General features: G+C 39.4%; 1 protein-coding gene across 3 annotated transcripts in view; it reads right to left on the bottom strand.

The window, feature by feature from the left end:
* The window catches only part of grid2 (glutamate receptor, ionotropic, delta 2), a 1,199,099-nt gene that overhangs the window by 961,401 nt on the left and 231,698 nt on the right, over nucleotides 1–6,000 (bottom strand). The gene's annotated exons all lie outside the window — the stretch shown is intronic.

Here is a 6,000-nt window from a genome sequence, read left to right on the forward strand (position 1 = left end):
GATGGAAAAGTTGAAGCGGCGAGAAACAAAAAAAATTGTAGCGAGATGGCCGCCGTGTGCGGAATGAGTGCGTCAATGGCAGTCGCTAACCATCAGAGTTGTGTGCGGCTGCAGCTGAGGGCCAGGGAGACATGTCCGGTGTCAATCTGTCTGGCGGCCTGAACCCTTGAGTCACCTGTCAATGTGTCAACATGAGAAGGACATGGAAACCCCCGGCGGCGGCTCCTTGAAGGCGCAGGTGAAGGATGTGAAACAGCTAATGAAAACAACGTTGCTACAGAGGGGTTTTCTTCATGCAGGAACTTAAAAATATGCCATAAAAGGTTGTAGTCATGTGCAGCCTATCTACAACAACAAGGAAAACCTTTGGACTACACATTAGCAAGGCGATAGAGGCAAGGAAAAACTTTCACAGAACCAGGACTCACAAAAAAACATTATCCATCCCAGCAGGCACAAGCCATTTAAACAACGTTGAGAATTTGTTAAATTAGGAAGTAATATATAACATTTAATTTACGTCTCCTCTCGATTACTGTATTGTATTATTTCTGGGTCTCCCTATGTCTAGTATTAAAAGATTACAGTTGGTACAAAATGCAGCTGCTAAACGTTTGACAAGAACAAGAACGTTTTCGGGGCGGCATAGCTCGGTTGGTAGAGTGGCCGTGCCAGCAACTTGAGGGTTGCAGGTTCGGTTCCCACTTCCCCCATCCTAGTCACTGCCGTTGTGTCTTTGGGCAAGACCCTTTACCCACCTGCTCCCAGTGCCACCCACACTGGTTTAAATGTAACTTAGATATTGGGTTTCACTATGTAAAGCGCTTTGAGTCACTAGAGAAAAGCGCTATATAAATATAATTCACTTCACTTCACTTGTTATGTTCTGTTAGTTTTTGGACTCCCTTAGTTCCTGTTTGTGCACCTCTGGGTTTGTTGTAGTTTCCTTTGGGATTCATTGGGTTCACTTGCCTCTGGTTAGTGGTCGGCACATGTCAACCACTAATCCGCTGCAAAAACTGAAATCTAAGTAGGACTAAATATCTCAAATAAGGGTGATATTTGCTTATTTTTTGTCTGATAAGATAATTCTTCTCACTAAGCAGATTTTATGTTAGAGTGTTTTACTTGTTTTAAGGGTTTTGGTCCTAAATGATCTCAGTAAGATATTTCAGCTTGTTGCTGAGATTTTATGACCAATATTGAGTAAAAAATGCTTGAAATTAGAATATCAACTGTTGCAAAAATGCCATCAACACTCATGTATAAACTATTTTTTCGAAGTAATAATTTCTTATTTCAACCATGAAAAAAAAAATCATGACTTTGACACAATTTTTTCTCATAATTAGAACAGATGACAGCCAAATGGACTTTGCTGTTTTATTTTCAATGAAACAATAGAAAATATGTACTCAATTACAAGTTGTTATTAGTGAGAATATACTTATTTTAAGGTATTTTTGAGTTCATTGAGGTTAACTAATATAACTTGTTTTGGAAAGTCTTGAGAAGCCAACTTTTCTTGTTCTAATGGCAGATAATTTTGCATAGTTCAAATAAAATACCCCTCATTTTTAAATGTGTTTCTTGTTTTTGAACACTGACTTTTTGCCATGTAATCAGAGAGCTTTTTATTCACCTCGCTCACCACGCTCAGGCTGGCGTCATTGTTTGCCGTATGCAACATTCACGTAGGTTCATGTCTTGTTTCGAGTTTGCTACCTGCACCTGTCAGCGTGAGTTTTGCCTTGTCCATAGTCCATGCTAAGTGTTAGCTTCTATGTACCCTGCGCTAAGTTTTTGTTCTTCAGCTTCTCGTGCTAACGGCACGCTTTCCTTTTTGCTTGGTTCCTGTCTTTTGTAATGTGTAGGATTTCTTGAGGAATAAATCATGTTTTTGCCTGCACGCCTTGTCAGGAGTAGTTTGTCTGCATTCCTGGGAGAAAAACCCCGCTGTGACAATTACGCCTATACTGTATATACCTTTATATACCTATACTGGCTCACCTGCACTGACTTCCTGTGCACTTAAGATGTGACTTTAAGGTTTTACTACTTACGTATAAAATACTAAACGGTCTAGCTCCAGCCTATCTTGCTGATTGTATTGTACCATATGTCCCGGCAAGAAATCTGCGTTCAAAGAACTCTGGCTTATTAGTGATTCCTAGAGCACAAAAAAAGTCTGCGGGCTATAGAGTGTTTTCTATTCGGTCTCCAGTACTCTGGAATGCCATCCCACTATCAGTTAGAGATGCTACCTCAGTAGAAGCATTTAAGTGTCATCGTAAAACTCATTTGTATACACTAGCCTTTAAAAAGACACCCTTTTTAGACCAGTTGATCTGCCGTCTCTTTTTCTGCTCTACCCCCCTCTCCTGCGTGGAAAAGTTATTAGGTGCCCACAGATGACGCACTAGATGTTCAATGTCGGGACTCGGAGTGGACCACTCATCTGGACGTCTCTGCGCTGCTGACTCACACTATTAATTAGATCCACTCGAGGTCCTATGCACCGGTCCCCCAAAACAATGACAAACCCTCCAAGGTTTGTCATTGTATTCCATTGGGTTGAGTTATTTCTTGGTCTGGTATGGGATCTGGGTCGAGGATGTCGTTGTGGCTTGTGCAGCCCTTTGAGACACTTGTGATTCAGGGCTATATAAATTGATTGATTGAATTTTGGGTTCTGACGTCAAGTTTACCATTAAATGTTGATAATTTACCAACCACAATTTTCCAACACAAACACAACGTTAAAACAACATGCTTTTTGATGACGTTTATTCAACGTCAGGTTGTGATGTTTATTTGACCTTTGAAATATTGTCATTTCCCAACCAATAACGTGGATCCAACGTTGGACATCAATGTTGTCTCAGTTTTTCAAAATACAACTATTTGGAAAGATAGATTGGATAGATTAAGGATGGATATGGATACCGTATTTTTCGGATTATAAGTCACTCCGAAGTATACGTCACATCGGCCGAAAATGCATAATAAAGAAGGAAAAAAACATTTATACGTCGCACTGGAGTATACGTCGCATTTTTGGAGGAAATGTATGAGATAAAATCCAACACCAAGAATAGACATTTGAAAGGCAATTTAAAATAAATAATAGCGAACAACAGGCTGAATAAGTGTACGTTATATGACCCATAAATAACCAACTGAGAACCTGCCTTGTATGTTAACCTAACATATTATGGTAAGAGTCATTCAAATAACTATAACATATAGAAAATACAAAACTTTTACCAAACAATCTGTCACTCCTAATCGATAAATCCCATGAAATCTTCTTCCTCGATGTCGCTTCTAAACAACTCTGCCAACTCCAAAGGTATGCGCCGCCTCCTCTTGTGGTTTTCTGCTGCATATTTCACTACGTCCAGCTTGTAATCTGCTGAACATGATTTCCTTTTCGGTGCCATTTTTGTTCAGCCCTTCTCAGTTTTTATAAGTTACCGCCAATGATGAAATGATCCACTTTAATAGCTACAGCAGTAGCATATAGATCATCTGCCATGATCCTCCCCCGCCGAATTCTTATTGGTTGACGTGTATGTGACGATTGCTGACATTTTCTTCGTCTCTTCTGCGAATTAGATAAATAATATTATTTGATATTTTACGGTAATGTGTTAATAATTTCACACATAAGTCGTTCCGGTGTATATGTCGCACCCCCGGCCAAACTATGCGACTCATAGTCCGAAAAATACAGTATATATTGGATGCATGATTGGACATGGTTATATATTGTATAGATGGCTGGATGGATGATATGGAAATATATTGATTATGTGTGTGAATGTGAATGTGAATGTTGTCTCTCTATCTATGTTGGGCCCTGCGATGAGGTGGCGACTTGTCCAGCGTGTACCCCGCCTTCCGTCCGAATGCAGCTGATAGGCTCCAGCAGCCTTCCCGCGACCCCAAAAGGGACAAGCAGTAGAAAATGGATGGATGGATATATGTATTGATGAATGCATATGGATAAATATTGGATGGCCGGATAGATGGCTAGATATGGGCAGATAGACGATAGATGGATGACTTTGGTCCATATAATATATGTTAGGAATCTCATCGTAAAGTCCTGGGTTTATTTTTCAAATGAAAAGGTTGAGAAGCAAATGACTTCTGTGGCATACCCCAAAGGATGACCAACATGAAAGGCTGTAATCCCAGAGATGCTTGTCAGGGGATTAAGAACGCCAAATCCATGGACAGCAGCCTACAAGCCAATATTAAAGTGGCACACTGTGGGCTTTGCCAGCAAAGGTACACAAATGTCAAGTGTAAGACAGGCTTTCTGGACCAGGAATTTCAGCAACGATATCCTTACAAGCATGAGAGGGTGCCAAAACAAAGACTGACACGTACGTCTGGCAGGCTAGAGACAAAACCAAAACCAAGAAAACTGCAACAGGAACAGTGTTGGTACCTGAGCAAGTATTTATCAGAAGTTGTATTGTATTGGAACGACACCAATTTTTGGTAAATACTTGGGGATGCTGTAAACATTTTAAGAACTGAAAAGTGTGTACAAATGAAAAATATGCACAAAAACACATTGATGAAGTGTGCAGAGAAAACATATGGGATCACTATTTCAAAAACAATAGAATCTTAAATTGCGGAAAACAAAATCCATAAATCCTGCTTAAAACATACATAATACTGTATGGCGATTTTCACAATATTTATTTCCTACTCCTTCTTCTTCTTCTTAGTAGTAATAGTAGTAGTATCATAAAATAAAAAAATTCCTTCGGAAATTTTGATGGGCCTTTTATCTGTGCCCTGGACCTCTGGCTAGAAGCCGTTGTACTTATTAGATGAAGCTGAGTGTCTAAATCCGTGAGTTTTAGGTGAAATTGTACAAAATTATGTATTTGCATAAAAATGCTAATACTTAGCATTTGTGCTAATGATTGCATGATGACAGTCAGCATGTTTCATATCCTAGGTTATACGATTCAAAGGTGTTTGGCTGCGAAAATAGAAAAAAAAAAAGTTTATAAATAAATGAAATGTTAGCAAGCCTGAGTTAGCTTGCTAGTATGCTATCGTTTGTATGCTAGCAATTAACAAGCATCACATAAGTTGTATAGCTCTGGGCTAAACGGGAGCAAAAGCAGCTCAAAAAGTTAGCACGCTAATGTTTGCATGCAAGCAAGCTAACGTGAGCATGATAATGCTAACTTCTAGCAAACTTTATTTGTTGAAAAACTTCATGCCGAACAATGTCTGTTTGTGGGCAAACGCTTGGAGATATGCACTTTTTGTAAAAACTGCAAGTGTCTCAAAGCACATGACCATGGCGTAAAAGATGTGGCCGTGAGGACAGGTTATTGACCAGAAAAAATAAAAATGTTCAGGGCGTCTAGACTCTAATAAATTAGAGTGATGGCCATCCGCTTTAATAGATCGATGTTTATTCGTGAATAGCATCGCCATGGAAACACGAAATGCTCCCAACATAAAATACATCTATCAGCGTGAACAAGACCTTTCCGACGGTATAACATATGTGGGGGGTTGTTGGCCGGTTTGTCTCATATTACAAACCCTGTTTCCATATGAGTTGGGAAATTGTGTTAGATGTAAATATAAACGGAATACAATGATTTGCACATCATTTTCAACCCATATTCAGGTGACTATGCTACAAAGACAACATATTTGATGTTCAAACTGTTAACTTTTTTTTTTTTTGCAAATAATCATTAACTTTAGAATTTGATGCCAGCAACACATGACACAGAAGCTGGGAAAGGTGGCAATAAATACTGATAAAGTTGAGGAATGCTCATCAAACACTAATTTGGAACATCCCACAGGTGTGTAGGCTAATTGGGAACAGGTGGGTGCCATGATTGCGTATAAAATCAGCTTCCCAAAAAATGCTCAGTCTTTTACAAGAAAGGATGGGTCGAGGTACACCCCTTTGTCCACAACTGCGTGAGCAAATAGTCTAACAGT

The sequence above is a fragment of the Nerophis ophidion genome, linkage group LG01, assembly GCF_033978795.1.
Source record: "Nerophis ophidion isolate RoL-2023_Sa linkage group LG01, RoL_Noph_v1.0, whole genome shotgun sequence".
In the NCBI taxonomy this organism is placed as follows: Eukaryota; Metazoa; Chordata; class Actinopteri; order Syngnathiformes; family Syngnathidae; genus Nerophis; species Nerophis ophidion.